Here is a 20,290-nt window from a genome sequence, read left to right as displayed (position 1 = left end):
TGCTGTGTCTCTGCCTCTGTGTGTGTGTGTGTGTCTCACGAAAAAAAAAAAAAAAACTGGCTTAGCCATAATTATTTATTGTTATGACAGATTTTGTGACACTACATGAGTAATTTTACTATATGACCATAAAATGCTTTTATGAACACCATCTCATCCTACAAAAGAGTCTGTGATAAAGTCACTTAAGGCAATTTAACAGCAAAGGCTGTGGAGAAAGAATACATAATTTGAATCCTGGCTTTAACATTCACTAGTTGTGTGACCAACTGGGCAAGTTACTTAATGTCTGTGCCTCAATTACTTCACCTATTAAACGGGAGGATAATAATAATCTTACCTACTTAATAAGATTGTGGTAAGAATAAATGATATAAATAGCATATTGTGAGTACTTCAAGTTAGTTCTGCTTTACTTTCTTGTAATTTGCGGGGAGTTGTAAAATAAATGGATAAATTCATGGGAAACATGTTTGTGATGATGTGAATGTTCTTTGCCATTTATATTAAGGGAAACAAGAATGAGATGGAGAGATGATGCTTTTAAATGTTACTTAGAGAAGTAAAAACAAAGATTCTTATTTATTCCTTTGAACAAAAATACAATGAAAAAATTCACCGTCAGGACGCTTGGGTGGCTCAGCAGTTTAGTGCCTGCCTTTGGCCCAGGGCATAATGCCCTGGGTCGTGCCCTGGGCCAAGATCCTGAAGTCCCGGGATTGAGTTCCACTTGGGCTCCCAGCATGGAGCCTACTCCTCCCCCTGCCTATGTCTCTGCCTCTCTCTCTCTGTGTGTGTCTCTCATGAATAAATAAAATCTTAAAAAAAAAAAAAAATTCACTGGAAACAACAGATTAAATAACTCCATATCTGCTAACAAGTAGCAATTAAGTAACATCCCCCCCCCCTTTTTTTTTTCAAGATTTTATTTACGGGAGACCCTTGGGTGGCTCAGCGGTTGAGCGCATGCATCTGCCTTAGGCTCAGGGCATGATCCTGAGGTACTGGGATCAAGTCCCACATCAGGCTCCCCACAGGGAGCCTGCTTCTCCCCCAGCCTATGTCTTTGCCTCTCTCTTTCTGTGTCTCTAAAGAATAAATAAATAAAATCTTTTAAAAAAAGAGATTTATTTATTTATTTGACAAGAGTGAGAGAGCTGCAGAGGTAGAAAGAGAAGCAGGCTCCTCACTGAGCAGGGAGCCCCATGCAGGGCTCAATCGCAGGACACTGAGATCATGACCTGAGCCCAAGGCAGATGCTTAACCGACTGAGCAACCCAGAAGCTCCTAACATTCACTTTTTAAAACCATCTTTTTCTTTCACATTCACCCAAAATATTTTTCAGTTATATTACCCTTTTTTCAGATCAGAGACATTATACTTGAACACTGTTCCTCTGTCATGCTGCTAAAATGAACTCATATTTTTTAATCCTGCACAGAACATTCAATCATTCATTTGACAAATATTTATTGCAAGCCATGCACTAGGCATCAGGGACACAAAGATGACTAAGACATGTCCTCATCTCCAGTCTTGGTTTTTTAAGAAGAAACAAATATGTAAAATCACAAGAGAATAATGTGGAATAACAGCAGCAATGGATTGAAATATATTTTAAAAATATTAAGGATGCCTGGCTGGCTCAGTCAGTAGAGCATGTGGACTCTTAATCTCAGGGTTTTAAATTTGAACCCCATGTGTGGAATAGTTTACTTAAAATTAAAAAATATACATATACAGATTATATATATACACACACACACACTCATACATATAAAAAATCAAGGAGTTCATAATGATACCAAAAACAAAAAAGACCATTCTGTCACCATTGGATAATGCTAGTTGAACTAATTGATTATTTTGAAAAATGATAAATAAAAAGAATCAGCATTCATCCTGACTTTCCCAAATGAACTACAGGGTAATCAAATAGTACAAAGGATAAGTTTCTTTTTATAGAAGTATTACATGTAATAAGTAAATAATAATAGGTTGGAATATCATCATTTTGTAGCTCTTAATGATTTAATGGATCTAAGTAAAAATCATCAATAGCTACTGACATCACAAAAAGAGAGACATTATGCATGTCCTGATGAAAGTACTTACCACTCTGAAGAAGTCTGAACAACCTTCTAAATCTAAATATCAATTTACAGGAAATGCAGAGGACAAAGCAACATGTTAAAAGACATCACAGAGATACAATCAGCAAAATTCAGACTCAAGGAAACTTGACAAATGACCCAGTTTCTACAACAAAAAATTAGAGAGAAAAAGTGACAAATTAGAGAGTAAAGAAAAAGTGACAAATCAACCAACTGCACTGCACAAAATTTATCTGCATCCCAAATACACTGAGGAAAAAAACCATATATATATATGAATGACACAATCAAGGAAATGCAAACGATGGGTTTTTGACACTATTAAAGAATTACTGGCAATTTTTTTAGTGTGATCATGGAACAAACAGAAATGTATATAAAAAACTATAAAATGTAAAACCGTAAAATGTCTAGAATTTGTATCCAGTAATCTAGGGGAGAGGGTGGAGTAGGTTGAGGTATACATGAAACATTTGGCAATGAATTAACAATTGTTAAAGGTGGGTGATGGGGTATATGTTTGACATTTTCTATTACAGAAGACATTAAAAAGAAACAGGAAAGTTCAAAATGATGAGAAAGAGAGACTATAATGTACTTAGCCTATACATCACAAGTACTTATAATTATTCAAAAGCTTAAGGATTGGATTACATAACTTCTCAGGTACTTTTCAAATCTGAAAGCCTAAAATTCTATGACTAGATTATCTTTAAAGGTCATTTTTAATCTCTAAAATTCTTTGGTTCAATTTTCCTCTCCCACTGGTTAACAATAGCCTGCAAAAACACTAAACAACTACTTTTTAAAAGCACATGAACTGGGATTGACTCCTAGTTCAGTGCTTGGAGGTTTTGACTATAACACCCACTTCAATTCTGGAGTCTGAATGTTATACTGTTTAATTACTAGGTTAAACAGTCAGTGCTGATTAAACACATGGAAAACTTGGTTTTACCCAATGGAGAAACTTTTTTTTTTTTTTTTTTTTAAGATTTTATTTATTTGAGAGAGAGGGGAGAGAGAGAGAGCATGACCTGAGGGGAGGAGGGAGGTAGAGGGAGAAGGAAAGGAGACTCCTCACTGAGCAAGGAGCCCAATGCAGGGCTCAATCCAGGACACTGAGATCATGACCTGAGCTGAAGGCAGATGCTTAACCAATTGAGCCACCCAAGTGCCCATCAATGGAGAAAACTCTTGTGTTTCTTTTTCCCTACACATAAATAGTTTGGGAACAGTGTTTCAAAAGCTCCTGAACATACTGACACTTTCTGGGGGTGCTTGAGATCACCAGTATTTTTGTGATAATACTAAGAAGGTATTTGCCTTTTTTATTCTCATTATCTCATAAGTATACAGAGGAGTTTTCCACAGGATACATGATGTATGGCAGTGCACCAGACTGACTGCAAAAGCAGATATGAAATTCAAGCTGTTTTTAATAAAGCCAGACAGTAAAGAGATTTGCAAAAGAAAAGAAAAAAAATCAATGCTGTTCATCCCACTAAATGTTTTGAAAAAAAATTTTTTCATATAATTATTTATGTTGACATGTAATGGGCTTATTATTTTCAAATAAAATATATATTTTTAAATTGCTCGCTTTCAAAGAAATAGTAACATATGATGTTTGTTGTTGTAAATAAATTTAAGTTCTCAGTTTTAATTCCTAATATAGTAAATATTGATAACTATAACTCACATACACAAAACTTTTTGGGATCTTCAGAGAGGTAAGCATGTAAAGGGGTCCTAAGACCAAAAAGTTTGAGAACTATTGCTCTAGAAGACACACAACTCCATCTAATTATGTCTTGTCACTACATCACCTCACATTACTACTATGTTTTATGTTATGAAGACTCAATTCCTTAATTTTCACCCTACAAAGGGTATTTGCTCTAAAACTAGTTGCTCTGATATGCCTAAAATTTATTGGGGGGCTGTCCTGGTTTAAAGAGAGATTACTGCTCACAATTGTAAAAAAAATTTAAAGAATTTTAATTATATGTATTCTACAAGGTTAAGAACATTTCTCTTTGGAGGGAAGCCGGCACTAAGTCTAAGGACCTAAGTTCTTTTTTGAGTGTGACCTTTTTTTCCTTTCATTAAGACTTGTCAAGGCTAGAAGTTAGAGTCCTCAATTCCAGTTCCCTGACACCACAGGAAGACTGGGAAAATAATCCTTCCTGGTCAGGGTAGGAAAGCTTGTCATCTTAGACTACACAGAGCTCATCACTTTCTCACCTTACAGATTCTCCATTAGGAATCTCTATGCAGTGATCTCTGACCAATTCTTCCAAAAACTTGGAAGCTTAAGTCAGCTCAACAAATTTGGGTACGCTTTAAAGAATGACTCATGGAGGCCACCACAGATAGGAGAAAAAGAAAAGAATATAGCGGATGCTAGCAGTAAATAAATACATACAATACATACATCAGGGAACAACAGATGGGAGAGAAAGAGAAGACTAGCTTTAAACAGTTGATGCTAGCTATAAATACATATTTACAAACATACATACAAATGCAAACACCAGGCATCTGGGTTCTCTCTCTCTCTCTCTCTCTCTCTCTCTCTCTCATGCTTTCTCAAATAAACAAAATCTTTTTAAAAAAGTAAATGCAGGGCAGCCCAAGTGGCTCAGCGGTTTAGTGCCGCCTTCAGCCAGGGGCGTGATCCTGGGGACCCGGGATTGAGTCCCATGTCAGGCTCCCTGCATGGAGCCTGCTTCTCCCTCTGTCTGTGTCTCTGCCTCAATCTCTCTCTCTGTGTCTCTCATGAATAAATAAAATCTTAAAAAAAAAAAAAAAGTAAATGCAAACAAACACCTAGAATTGACTACCCCATCCTCATGAACTCCTGAGCAGCCCTGGATCCTTCTGTATCATGTCTTCTAATCTTTTATTATAATATATATATAATAAAAATATCTTTATTGAGAGAGTACAAGCAGGGTGAGGGGCAGAGGAAGAAGCAGGCTCCCCACTGAGCATGGAGCCCAGTGCAGGACTCAATCCCAGGACTCTAGGATCATGACCTGAGCTGAAGGCAGATGCTCAACTGAGCCACCCAGGTGCCCCCTGTCTTTTAATCTTTCATACTCCAAGGCATTTTAACTAGAATGCACTTTTATAAAAATATTATAAAAGAAATCTAAAATTTGTCCACCTTCCTGAGTTATAAATTGATACAATAAAGGCTGTACTATTCCAGTTGGCCAAAACTAAAGCTCAAGAAATTAATGATTTGAAGTTTATTTCTTGATACACTTTCCTTTGAAAAAAATTCTTTTTTTTTTTTTTAAGATTTTATTTATTTATTCATGAGAGACACAGCAAGAAAGAGAGGGAGAGACACAGGCAGAGGGAGAAGCAGGCTCCATGCTGGGAGCCTGACGTGGGACTCGATCCTGGGTCTCCAGGATCACACCCTAGGCTGATGGCGGCACTAAACCGCCGAGCCACCCAGGCTGCCCTGAAAAAAATTCTTTTAAAAAAAATTCATTCCTCCCCAAAATAAAAATAAATTAAAAAATTCATTCCCACTTTTTAATTAATCAACAATTACACACTGAACGTAGAAAAGAGAAAGCAAGAGTAAAAGTAACAAGCCACAATCCTACAAGAGAATTCCTCATCTTTATCCCCAGAAATATGAAAAAATCACATTGACTTAAGACGCCCCCTCCCCAACAGCTACTCCAACCTTTTTCTGTCCTTCCTATTCCTCACTCTTATCGGACAACCCTACTTCTTCGAGAAGACTAACAAACTCTCTTAACTGCAGAATCACTCTATTAAAAATCAAGCCCAATCCCTTAACTTTCTTTCCTTTATTTCTCCTCGTAGCAGAATTCACATTTTTATCACTTCCCTTAAACTAAGCTAGAACACAGTGTTCCAACTTCAGAAAATCTTGGAAATCGATTATTTATAATAAAATAGTATCCAAATTAAATAATTCATTAACTAGGCTAGAGGACAGTGCTTCCTTTTCTTTGTTAAATGACTCCATTGTAGAAAGGTGCAAAGATATTAAAATGATTTTAATATCTGGATCTTCATTTTGTTTTTTAAAGCCTCAGATGTAATGTGTTTCTTCATTCTATTCCTAGGAGGGTTCTTCCCTGAGGTCATAAGATCAAATCAGACCAGATTAGTAGATTGGTTTTAAAGTAAAAAATGACCACCTGATGCTATTTGGAAGCTAATATGAAACAAGATAGCAATACTGAGTTCAAGCCTCAGGGCCTGTAATACAAGAAGTATTGCCTATTCATACAATAATAGAACATAATAAGTCTCTTTGTTTTAAAAAAGAGACTTATCACTGGCCAGATCATTTGCTTATTTGGAAGAGCATGAAACTCTTGATCTCTGGGTCATGTGTAGAGATTACAAAAAAAAAAAAAAACAAACTTAAAAATAAAAAATAAATTTAAAAAAATGATAATCACTGAACTCTACTAGAAAGCAAAATGAACTACTGAAAAAAATACCTAAAATGTAAACCTTTAGTCTCTCAAATGTTTGAGGAAAATAAGGTGAAGTCTGGGAAATTCTAATCACTACTTTAACTTTGACAAATATACTTGTTTGGTTTATGTATTTATCACAATACGTTTTAAGTACATAATAAGTATAGAAAATAGGGGACTTCCATTTGCAACCAATAAGGAGTAACAGGTACAACAGTCACCTACCTGCCTGAATCAAACAGAAACAAACAAAATATATGAAACAATAGTTTCGAAGACTGAACTGCCTGAACTAAAGAACAGTGATCCCTGAGAAACAAGTGAAATGAGTTTTATGAATGGCTCAGCTTATTACCCTGAGACCAGGGCACAGCTCAGGGAGGAGGAACCCAGGTAGAGCCCTGCAGACTATCTTAGTTGAGGAGATGGAGCTGAGAGTTGGAGGAGACCAAGGCAGACAGAGTTTGCAGGACAAAGTGCTGGCAGATAGAGTTTGCAGGACAAAGTGCTGGAGAAGAGAAGGCTGCAGAGAGAGCATTCTGGAAATATGTGGTGGGTGCCCCTCAAGTATTCAGCAGAGTACTGATCAATGATTGCATATAAGTGACCATTCAAAGGATTAGAGAGAACACTGTCACTCAAATAGAACAGGAATAGTGCCTATTCTTGAATTACATTCAGGAATACCAATCAGAATGGAAGAGCCCCCAATTTACAGAGCCCTGGGTAGAGTAATTAGAAGGGTCCTGTGATGGGCGCCTGGGTGGCCCAGTAGGTTAAGTGTCTGCCTTTGGCTCGGGTCATGATCCAAGAGTCCTGGGATGGGGCCCCCCACATCGGGATCTCTGCTTAGCAGACAGCATGCTTCTCCCTCTATCTCTGCCTGCCACTCCCCCTGCTTGCGTTCTCTGTCAAACAAGTAAATAAAAACTTTAGAAAGAAGGGTCTTGGAGAAATAATTACCTTAGATGGAAAACGGGCCCAATCTAACAAATCCTAAATGGGAGACTAAGAAGGGTCAAAGTGTAATGATAACTCAGCTGTGATAGAGAACAAAGAAGAAGAAAAAGATCCAGTACCCACAAGGTAAAATTCACAATACTTAGAACCAAACAACTTTAATGGACACACAAAGAAACAGGTAAATAAGACCTATAAAGAGAAGAATCAGCTGAAACTTCTACAAAATTGACACATATGTCAGAATTAGCAGACATGGGCATTAAAAGTTATTATACCTGTATTCCATTTTCAAAAAAAATTAAATAGAAACAAGGGAGATATAATATTCCATTTTCAAAAAAAATTAAATAGAAACAAGAGAGATATTAAAAGAATCTAAATCAAACTTCTAGAGATTAAATGTACAATGTCTTAGATGAAAAATACACTGGATAGGATTAACAGCAAACTAGACAAAACCAAGTAAGAGATGAGTGAACTTGGAAGATACAACAAAAGAAACTATCCAAAGTGAACCAGAAGCAAAAAGAGGGAAAAAGACCATCCGTGAGTTGTGGGAACACTTTAGGCTGCCTAATATATTTGTAGTTTGAGTTTCTCAAAGGAGAGGGAACAGAGACAGAAAATATTTTTAAAAACAAATTTTTCCAAATTTGATTAAAAAAATAATAAAGCCTAAAAAAATAAAAAAATAAAATAAAATAAAATAAAAAATAAATAAATAATAAACCCTTAAGTTCAAGATCTTCAATGAACCCCAAGAAGAACACAAGAAAAACTATACCAAAGCATAATAGTCAAATTGTTCAAACCACTGACAAACAGTATTAAAAGCAGCCAGAAAAAAAAGATACATTACATAGACAGGAATAAAGACAAGGATGACAGCAGATTTCTCATCAGAAACAATGCAGTCAACATGATGCAACAGCTTTAAGGGAATGCAAAAGCAAAAATGGTCAACGTATAATTCTATATTCAGGAAAAAAATATCTTTCAAAAACAACGTTCAAATAAAGATATTTTCAGATACACTAAATAATTAATTACTAGCACACCTGCACTAGAAGAAATATTTGAAATAAACCTTAAAAAAAAATGAAATAAACCTTTTGAGGAGGATAATACCAGATGAAAATCTGAATCTGCACAAAGGAATGAAGAGCATTAGAAAGAATAACTACATGGATATTTGTATGAGATTTTTTCTTATTATGTAAATCTTTCTTTTTTTTTTGTAAATCTCTTTCTAATATAGTTTACTATTGATATAAAAATATAATAACAAAATGGTATGGGGTTCATAGTAAAAGGAGAAAATGTATGACAAAATAGGACAAAATCTGAGAGGAAAGAGAAGGGAATATTTCTTCTATTATCTAAGAACTATTGTAAACTTTTTTTTTTAGTTTATTACAAATTTTTTATACTATAGGTAAAGTGGCATAACATCATTTAAAGGCAAACTATGACAAGCTGAAATGTGTATTACAAATCCTAAAGCAACCATTAAAACAAAACAAATAAGCCAACAAAGAAATATGAGTAAACGATAAAAAAATAACCCAAAAGAAGACAAAGGAAAAATAAAACTAGATGGAATAAACAGAAAAATAGCAAGACAGTAGATTTAAACCTAACCATACCAATAATCACTTTAAGCATAAATGGTCAATCAAGAGATAGAGATTGTCATTTGCATTAATAAAGCAAAACTCAACTATATGCTGTATAGCACCATACACTTACTAGAATGGTTAAAAATAAAGATTGCTCATACCAGATATTGACAAGGATGTGGAAGAACTCAAAATCTCCTAGGCTTCTGGTAGGATGTAAAATAGCAAAACCATTTTAGAAAACAGTTTGGAAAAAAAAAAAGAAAAAAGAAAAGAAAACAGTTTGGCAGTTTCTTAGAAGTTAAACATACTTATATGATCTAAATATTACACTCCTAGATATCTTAACAAAGAAATGAAGCATATATCTACAAAACTTGTATATTAATGTTCACAGTGGCTAAGAGCCCCAAACCTGAAATAATCCAAATATATGTCAGCTGATAAAAAAACAGTGTGGTCTAGCCAAAAAACAAAGCGTGTAATACTACTAAGAAGTAAAAGTAATGAGCCTTTGACCACCCAACAGCAAGGATGAAATCTCAAAATAATGATGCTCGGTGAAAGAAATATAAACCCCCACCACAAAAAGACTATGTACTACATAATTCCATTTATATAAAAATATTTTAAAATGCTAATTCATCTATTGTAACATAAAGCATTCAGTAGTTGCCTAGGGATGAGGTTAGGTGGAAAGGAGCAGAAGATTTTAGAGGTGATAGTTACATTTTTTTTATCTTAACTGTGAAGACAGTTTCACAGTTGTATACTTATGCCAAAACTTTTTAATTGGTACACCTTAAATACATTTTTATTTATTGATTCAATATATGTAATGATTATAGGCTTATTCAAGTTTTTATTTCTTCTTGAGTCAGTTTTAATAAGTTAGCTTTATTTCTGATTTCTATTATTTCTTCTTTGACCTATGAGTTTACTTAGAAATACACTTCTAAATTTCCAAATATATAGTTATTTTGATCTTTTCATTTAATTTCGATCTTTAAATTGAGAATGAGAATACAGTCTGCTTAAATATACATTCATTGATTTTGTTGAGACTTGTTTTATGAATTCAGTATTTGTACAATTTTTAAAAAACTGCTTAAAAAGAAAGTATATTCTCATCTCTTATGTACAGGACTGTAGAGGCCCACCAAATCAAGCTTGTTGGTCATTTGTTCAAATCTCAAATTTTTTGTCTGTTTGACCTGCAATCACTGGGAAGAACAAGTTAAAATTTCCTGCTTTGTAGACCTACCAATTTTCCTATAGTTGTATATGTATTCTTTCCTCCTATAGTCTGTATATTTTGAGGACACAGTACTGGATGCATATGATTTGGAATCATATTATTATATGCTTCCATATAATATAATATAATCAATTATTATAGCTTCCTGGTTAATTATCCTTTTATAATTTTTTGTGATTTTAAAAATTCTTAATAGTGGGGCAGCCCCAGTGGCCCAGTGGTTTAGCACCACCTTCAGCCCAGGGTATGATCCTGGAGACCCAGGATTAAGTCCCACATCGGGCTCCCTACATGGAGCCTGCTTCTCCCTCTGCCTGTGTCTCTGCCTCTCTCTCTCTCTGTGTCTCTCATAAATAAATAAATAAAATCTTTAAAAAAATTCTAATAATGAATTTTGCCTTCAAGTCAATTTTGCCTACTAATGCCCTGCCCTACCACCTTTATTTTAGAATATGATTTTCCATACCTTACTTTCAATCTGATTCTCCTATAAACTGCATAGAGCTGGATTTTTAAATATTCAATCTGATGATGTTAGTTATCTATTACCACATAAAAAACTACCCCAAAACTTAGTGGTAAACAATAATCATTTTATTATTCTCATGATACTGTGGGCCACAAATTCTATCAGGGCGTAGGAGAGATAGCAGGTCTCTGATCCACAATGTCTGGGACCTCAGATGGGATGACTTGAATAGATGAAGATGGCTAGGATGTCAACAGGAGCTATTTGTCTGAGACCCCAGTTCTTCTCCAGGTGCTGTTTGCTAGGGCTGGACTGTCCAACATGCTTCCTTCACTCACTCACATGGCTGACAGTTAGTTGAGGCTATTTGTTGGTAGCTCACTGGGGCTATCAACCAGTGCCTACATGTGTCCTCTCCATCTGGCTTGGGCTTCTTACAGCATGGTAGCTGGGTTCTGAGTGTGAATACTCCAAAAGGCTTAGGCAGAAGCTGCAAGGCTTCTTATAACCTTGCCTCAGAAGTCTTAGAAAGTGGCATTCAATTGGTCAAGCAAGTCACTAAAGCCAGTCTAGATTCAAGGGGAGGAGAGCAATACACTCCACCTCTGAATGGCAAATAAGAAATTAACAATGGCCACTTTGGAGAAGAGCTACCACATACCACCCTCTGACCCCAAGTTCCTCCCACATGCAAAACACACTCACCCTCTTCTAAGCCTTCAAAAGTCTCATCTCATAATGGCATCAGCTTGATGTCCAGAATCTTGATTATCTAATTCAGGTCCAGGTGAGATTGAGGCTCCTCAGAAGTAGTTCCTCAGGTACAGCTACTGGAGAATAGTTCCTCTTGATCTGAATAAAGAAACAAATTATCTGCTCCCACACACCCAACACACAAATGTATAACACTGAGACTGACTCAGGATAGCCACAATTACGTTCTCATTCAAAATATGAGGAAGAAGGGAAAGGAACAAGAAACACATAGCAGTTACCGGTCCATAGCAATTATGAAATTTAATCAGACATATGTCACTGGTTCCTTGATTTCAGCCCAATCCTACTCTTTGAGAGTGATTCTCCAAAACTCTCGGCTCCACCTCTGAGTCATCCTTCCTCTCACATAAGAGATGGTTAATGTTTGCAATAGAGTAGCCTTCTCAGCCTGCTTCCTGCTTGTAGAGGATTAGAAGTCCAAAGGTTTCAGTTTTGACTGTCTCTGTTCCTTTTTAATCCAAGCTGAAGCTGCTTGTTAGAACAATTTGTTTAAAAACTTTGTAGAGGGCAGCCCGGGTGGCTCAAGCGGTTTAGCGCTGCCTTTGGCCCAGGGCCTGATCCTGGAGACCTGGGATCGAGTCCCACGATGGGCTCCTTGCATGGCGCCTGCTTCTCCCTCTGCCTGTCTCTGCTTCTCTCTCTCCTCTCTGTGTATTCTCAGAAATAAATAAATAAAATATTAAAAAAAAAAACCTTTGTAGATTTCCTATGACTCTTATAGGGTTCACTCCAGGAGACATAGCCATACCAACCTTCTTTATCTTAAGTTTTGTGTTCTGAGACTACCATAAGAAAACACCCTTAGGAACCTGAAAAGCCCTATTTATTTAACAGAGAAGGTGTAAGAGGTATTCCTTTAAGATCTTTGGGCTTTTTTTTTGTCTAGCTAAAATATTCTATGAGGCACTGCCTTATATCTTTCTGAAATCTTAAAAGGACTTATATTTCAGATCTTAACTCTGAGGCCATGTTTTATTGGCAGAATCTTTAATTTTACCTTTGCTCTGAAGCCATTTCTTTGTCACTGGCCATCTAGAGCAACTGGAGATGAGAAAAAGTTTTACTTTATAACATAAAAGATCCTGAGTTTAAAACATTTCCCTTGCAAGTTCTGCTTAAAAACTGAACATAGTTCATTTTTTACCTATTCATCTATATATCATCACAGGGAGTTAGAAGAAGCTAAGTAACACTTTGCCAACATTCTGCCTAGAAATCTCTTTGGATAAATCCAATTCATTGGATATACTTTCTATCTTCCATGTTACCACACTTGACAGTGCTAACAAACCTTGTATCATTATATAACAAAGATTCTGTTATCCAGCCTCCAATAATACTTTTCTTACTATTTCAAAACTTGACTAACAGTCTCCTCAAGGTCCCTTCAGCTTCTACTCACAACTAAGTTCCAAAGCCAATCTAAATTTTAGGTTATAGATGCACCTCACTTCCAGGTACCAAATTCTTTTTCAACTATCCATTGCTACAAACAAAATACTCCAGAGCTTAATGTCATAAAACTACAATCATCCTATTATGCATATAATTCTGAGGGTCAAGAATTCAGATAGGGTATAGGGGATAGTTTGTGTCTGCTCCATGACATCTAGGCCTTCAGGTAGGATGCTCTAATGGCTGAAAATGGCTAGATTGGGTCCATATGCCTGGTGCCTGGGTTTTTCTCCATATGATGACTGCAGGCCTGGAATGTCCAAGATGACTTCTTCACTTATTCACATGGCTGGCAGTTGATGCTGGCTGTTGACTGGGAGCTCAGCTGCACTTCTCCATCTGGCTTGGGCTTCTCACAGCATGGCAGCTGGGTTCCCAGACTGCATTCCATGGGAGAGCATTCCAAAAAAAACAAGATAGATGGAAGCTGCAAAAACTCCTCATGACCTAGCCTTGAAAGTCCCCAAATGTCATTTCTGGTAACTTCTATTAGTCAAACAAGTCACATGCCAGCCCAGATTCAAGAGGAGTAAAAGAATAAACTTGACTTCTAGGAGGGAGGATAGCATACATGTAAAGGAAATGAACTAATATCAGCCATCTTGGAAACATGCTACATGTTTAAAAGGCAATCTCTCTCTATTTTATTTTATTATAAAATAAACCTTTTATTTATTTATTTATTTATTTATTTATTTATTTATTTATTTATTAAAGATTTTATTTATTTATTCATGATAGTCACAGAGAGAGAGAGAGAGGCAGAGACATAGGCAGAGGGAGAAGCAGGCTCCATGCAGGGAGCTCGACGTGGGATTTGATCCCGGGTCTCCAGGATCGCACCCTGGGCCAAAGGCAGGTGCTAAACCGCTGCGCCACCCAGGGATCCTGACAATCTGCCTTTTAAATGGAAAGTATAATTCACTTTAGTATGATTATCAACACATTTGAATTAATTTCTACCATCTTTTACTATGCTTTCTACTTATCCTTTATTTTATATGATATTACATTTTCCTATCCTGCTATTAGATTGAACAAGTACACAAATCATAAACTCAATGAATTATCACAAAGTGAAACAACCATGTAACTACCACCAGGCCAATAAATCCAGCACCCTATAAACCTCTTTCATCCTCCCTCCCAATCACTGTCCTTTCCCTCACTATAATGATTTTTAACTGTGTACGTTAGGGTTTTTAGCTTTATATAAATGAAATCACACAATACATATTCTTTTGTGTCTGGCCTCCTTCATTCAGCATTATCTTTTTTTGATCATGATCTTGTGCATAGCAACAATTTATTCATTTCCATTGCTTCATACTCCATTGTGAATATGCCATAATTTATCCATTCTATCATTAATGCTGTTCACTGAGTTTTAAGTTTCGATGACTGTATTTTTTAAAGTTCTATTAAAAAAGAAAATCTTCAGGGCACTTTTGGTTGTGGGAATCCTGTATGGCCTATATTAAAGATATTCCTATAGAGGAGTTTTGCATTTGCTTCAGCTTGATACCATGCAACTGTTACGGACTAAGGACTACTTTATGTTAATTTCTCAGCTTTGGGTTTCCTAAACTGCAGAAAAAGAGGGACATTCTATTATTTTTTAAAAAGATTTTTTAATTTATGTATTCATGAGAGACAGAGGCGGGGGGCAGAGACACAGGCAGAGGAAGAAGCAGGCTCCATGCAGGGAGCCCAATGTGGGACTCAATCCGGGTCTCCAGGATCACGCCCTGGGCTGAAGGTGGCGCTAAACCGCTGAGCCATCCAGGCTGCCCAAAGAGGGCCATTCTAAACCAAAACTATAAGAGAATAAGCACATAAAACAAATTCTCAGAAGAAACTTTTTCACTTAGAACTCATATACTGTGCATAAACTCATGCAAGTGTGTGACATCACATCACTACACAGATGTTTTTCTAGATCATCTTTTCAATAGTTAGACAACCTTTTGAGGAGCCCAGCTTTATGGAGGGAAGGCATGAAAGTCTCCTGTTCTGTATGGCTATTAAAACAGAAGCCTCTTCATTACCAGGGCCAGCCATAGTTTTAACTTATGTACTTACCAGTTTTGCTTGTTTATTTATTTATTTAGTTAGTTAGTTAGTTAATTTGACAGATCCTGCCGCAGGTTTATTTGTACAAATAGCACAGGAGGACACCAGGCCCATGCAGACAGAAGCCCAAGGGTCATACCAGTCCTTCCATCCTCACATGGCAGGCAGAAGCCTCTACACTGGAGCCTTTGTGGGGGCCTGGGCACCTTTGGGAGCCTGTGCTGCAGGAGTAGGAGCAGGAGCCAGAGCCGGGGTTGCAGCTGCAGCCTGGGCCTTGGTTTGAGCCTTGGCCTTGGCCTTGGCCTTTGGCCTGCAGAGCCTGAGACCTTTGGCAATGCGGACATGAGCATGTTTCCCGAGCTTGGGGTAAGTGATGTAGGCAAGTTGATTGAGCTTGCGGCTGCCCCCTGTTAGGATCTTGGGCTTAACCTCCTAGGGCTTGACAAGGGCCTTGATAGCCTCAGCACGTGCAGTCATGGCCTTGGCATTGTTGGCCTGCATCTTCTTCAGGCCCTTCTTGTTGTGCTTCTTGACAAAGCACATGTTCCTCAGGAACTTGGGGTCTACCCCCTCAAGAGATTTGTATCTTTGTGACTGGGGTTTCTTGATGCCATTTCTGTGCTATTTTCGTGACTGGTTGTGCATGGTGTGGTTCTTGGACTTCACCATGTCTGCACCAAAGCCCATGGCTCCCCAAGCATCTCAGACCGGAAGAGCACCACTTTAGTTTTTAATTTCCCCTTCATTTTTTGCTCTTGAGGATTTTCCTTACATTTTTTTTTTAACAAACTCAGTTTGAAATTTAGAATAATGTTTGTTATATTTCATCTGGCATTTGCAAGAATCTCAAGTGCGCTTCTTACCTTTTGTCAATGTAAAGGAAAAAAAAATCCAAAAAAAGCCACAGGCAGCAAAACAAAAAGAGGAGGAAAGAAAGAAAGAAAAATCTTCTGCCTTTTATCACACATAGGCAAGAGCACTCCTAGATCCAAGGTTATTCCCTCTAAGAAGATTCTAACTAAGGAATGTGTATATACTCTACCATTCTTTCTGAATCTCTTTGTGCTCTGGGGAGGAAGAAAACAATGGAAAAGAACACCAATCAAGCAGTTATATCAAGGCAATTCTAAACACAACTGATGTTACATTAGGAAGACAGAATCCTTCAATCAGGGCGACCCAGATTATACAATGAGGAAAGATCTAAAGGAACTGAGAAATGAAGTATTAAGATAAACCTAACAGTTTGGGGTGCCTGGCTTGCCCAGTTGGTAGAGCATGCAACCCCTTATCTCTGGTTTGTGAGTTGGAGGCCCATGTTTGGGTGTAGAGATTACTTAAATATAAAAAAGATTTTTTAAAAAAGATAAACCTAACAATTTCCTAATGGGCTTCATTTTCTTTTCAGTAATTTTCTGTCCTCTCTCCTACCAAGTACTATGTAACTACATAAATCTGTAGGAGTAAAACACTTTCCATCAGGAGTGCAAGTATAAACACTATTCGGCTAAAAAGTAGTTAGGGGAGAAAATGGAAATCAGAAACAGTAAATGAAATTCAGACACTGGGACAATATCAACAAAGCATTTTTTTTTCAAAGATTTTATTTATTTATTCATGAGAGACAGAGAGAGAGAGGCAGAGACACAGGCAGAGGGAGAAGTAGGCTCCCCACAGGATACGGGATACGGAACTCGGGGATCACGCCCCAAGCCAAAGGCAGACGCTCAAACTCTGAGCCACCCAGGCATCCCAATAAAGCATATATTTTAATGTCCATTTAAAAAAAACATGAAGGGATCCCTGGGTGGAGCAGCAGTTTGGCACCTGCCTTTGGCCCAGGGCGCGATCCTGGAGACCCGGGATCGAATCCCACGTCGGGCTCCCGGTGCATGGAGCCTGCTTCTCCCTCTGCCTATGTCTCTGCCTCTCTCTCTCTCTCTCTCTGTGTGACTATCATAAATAAATAAAAAATTTTTTAAAAACATGAAATATTAAAATTATTTATTTGATATATATTATGTACAAAGTATTATATTAAATAGACACAAATATGAAGAATCAAGCAAATTTATCAGGCAAGAGAGAGCTATAAATACTATAAACTTTCAAGTGACCTTTAAAAATATAAAACACAAAAATAATAAATTTAGGAAGGGAAACACTTTAAAAGTCAAGAGGTATGTAAGAATTTTAAGATCCCCCCCCCCCCCAAAAAAAAACAAAAAAAAGATCCCATTTATAGGAAATGTCCAGAACAGGCATATCTATAGAGACAGAAAAGAGATTAGTGGTTGCCTAGAGGTGGTAAGGGTGGAATGAAGTGGGAGGAGTAGGGGAATGATTGCTACAGGTTTCTTTCTTTTTTTTTTTTTATAGATTTTATTTATTTATTCATGAGAGACACAGAGAGAAAGAAAGGCAAAGACTAGGCAGAGGGAGAAGCAGGCCATGCAGGGAGCCTGATGTGGGACCCGATCCCGGGACTCCAGGATCATGCCCTAAGCTAAAGGCAGACGCTCAACCGCTGAGCCACCCAGGTGTCCCACTACAGGTTTCTTTTGGAAATGCTGAAAATGTCCTAATATAAGATTAGATTATGATAATGTTCACACAACTCTATAAACAAAAGAAACACTGAATTGTATAGCTTAAATGAGTGAACTGTACAGTATGAAATTACATCCCAATAAAGCTATTTTAAAAATCAAAGTCTACTTATTTTCAAAAAGCTGGAACGTGGGATCCCTGGGTGGCGCAGCGGTTTGGCGCCTGCCTTTGACCCAGGGCGCAATCCTGGAGACCCGGGATCAAATCCCACATCGGGCTCCCGGTGCATGGAGCCTGCTTCTCCCTCTGCCTGTCTCTGCCTCTCTCTCTCTGTGTGTATCATAAAAAAAAAAAAAAAAAAAAGCTGGAACGTTATATCAAAAGAGAAATTCAGCCAACCAAGCAATCTTCAAGATCTTGTTTGTTTCAGCAAAGGAAAGATCCTGCCCAAAAAAGTTGATGCTGTCTCCAAAAAAGCATAAACCCTGCTAAAACTCACTAATGCCTCCATAAAAGATAGCTTTTTAATACTTATATCTTTCTACCTCGTTATATCACAATACTCTGTCAAACTGAACTTCTTTAGGGTTCACAATAAAAATAAGCTTAGGGTTTATTAAAAAATGAATGATAAAAACAAGATTCTAAAGATAGCACAAGGATTTTTTTTTTTAATTTTTATTTATTTATGATAGTCACACAGAGAGAGAGAGGCAGAGACATAGGCAGAGGGAGAACCAGGCTCCATGCAGGGAGCCCGACGTGGGACTCGATCCCAGGTCTCCAGGATTGCGCCCTGGGCCAAAGGCAGGCGCCAAACCGCTGCGCCACCCAGGGATCCCAGCACAAGGATTTAAGTTATCACACAAACACTAAAATTCAGCCTTGGAAATTGCTAGTATAAATTAGAACTAAGAGTAAAAGGGGAAGTAGATCAAAATACCAAGTTTGTCTTAAAACTCTTCAAAAGAAATTATTTCAAAAAAAAAAAAAACAAAAGAAATTATTTCTTACTTTCATCTCTCTCTAGATATCTCTCCTCAATTTTTTTCTTAGAACAGATAATTTGACATTTTCAATGCTTTTATACTTTCATGTTACAGAGACTCTGAAATAAACATAGTACTACCATTCATTCAACCATAAAGGCTAGAAACTCATCCTCTCTCTTATTACACAGAGCATCCACACTCCAACACACAAATGTCACCAAATTCCATCAATTCTACCATCTTAATATCTCTCTTATTAGATTTCCTCTATTTCCTGTCATAGGAAAGGCCTTTATCCTTACTTAGATAACTACAACAGCCTGTTTCTCTGACTTCAATACTACCCTCACCCCCACCTCTAATATATTATCCACACTAATATCCAAATCTAATAAGGCTAATGTAAACTCAATAAACTGGAAAGAATGCGTGTACACACACACACATCCTCTCTTAAATTGGTATTTTCTGCTCATCTTATTTTACAATCCATTTTTAAATTTTCACTTAAAACAGAATGGTCATTTAAAAAAAACCCTAATGGGAAACCTGGGTGGCTCAGTTGTTGAGCCTCTGCCTTTGGCTCAGGGTGTGACCCCAGGGTCCTGGGATGGAGTCCACATCACGATCCCCACAGGGAGCCTGCTTTTCCCTCTGCCTATGTCTCTGCCTCTCTCTCTCTCTCTCTCTCTCTCTCATAAATACATAAAATCTTTTTTAAAAATAAAAATAAATAAAAACTATTTATATGTAAAATTATAACTATACAGACACCTCTGTGGCACAGTTGGTTACAGTTGGTTAACTGTCTGACTCTTGGTTTCAGGTCAAGTCATGATCTCGGGGTCGTGAGATCAAGCTCCGTGTTGGGTGCCATGTTTGGCATGGAGTCTGCTTAAGATTCTCTCTCCCCTCTCCCTCTGGTCCTCCACTGCATACTCTAAAATAAATAAATCTTTAAAATATTAAAGCTATGTTATCTTTGTTAATATAAAATCATCTTTGGGGATCCCTGGGTGGCGCAGCGGTTTAGCGCCTGCCTTTGGCCCAGGGCGCGATCCTGGAGACCCGGGATCGAATCCCACGTCAGGCTCCCGGTGCATGGAGCCTGCTTCTCCTTCTGCCTGTGTCTCTGCCTCTCTCTCTCTCTCTCTCTGTGACTATCATAAATAAATGAAAAAAAATAAAAAATAAAAAATAAAAAATAAAATAAAATAAAATAAAATAAAATCATCTTTGTTTCATCTTTTATGGTATTTATTACGTTCTTATTTGAATAAGTTACTATATAATTTATTAATTCTATTTCTATCTAAAACCTTCTGAGTATATTCTGTTTTTTTTTAAGATTTTTTATTTATTTATTCATGAGAGATACAGAGAGAGAGAGGCAAAGACATAGGCAGAGGGAGAAGCAGGCTCCATGCAGGAAGCCCAATGCAGGACTTGATCCTGGGATTCCGGGTACACGCCCTGAGCCAAAGGCAGACGCTCAACCATTGAGCCACCCAGGCATCCCTATTTATTCTATTTTATTC

At 37.3% G+C, this 20,290-nt stretch overlaps 1 protein-coding gene and 1 pseudogene across 4 annotated transcripts in view; both read right to left on the bottom strand.

Annotated features, from left to right (window-relative positions):
- AHCYL2 (adenosylhomocysteinase like 2) overlaps positions 1 to 20,290 on the bottom strand; it is a 164,669-nt gene that overhangs the window by 114,341 nt on the left and 30,038 nt on the right. The gene's annotated exons all lie outside the window — the stretch shown is intronic.
- Positions 13,889 to 16,719, bottom strand: LOC144288377 (large ribosomal subunit protein eL29 pseudogene; annotated as a pseudogene).

Source organism: Canis aureus, chromosome 18, assembly GCF_053574225.1.
Source record: "Canis aureus isolate CA01 chromosome 18, VMU_Caureus_v.1.0, whole genome shotgun sequence".
Lineage (NCBI taxonomy): Eukaryota > Metazoa > Chordata > Mammalia > Carnivora > Canidae > Canis > Canis aureus.
Note: the sequence above shows the minus strand (reverse complement) of the source record. Positions and strands in the feature narration are given on the sequence as shown.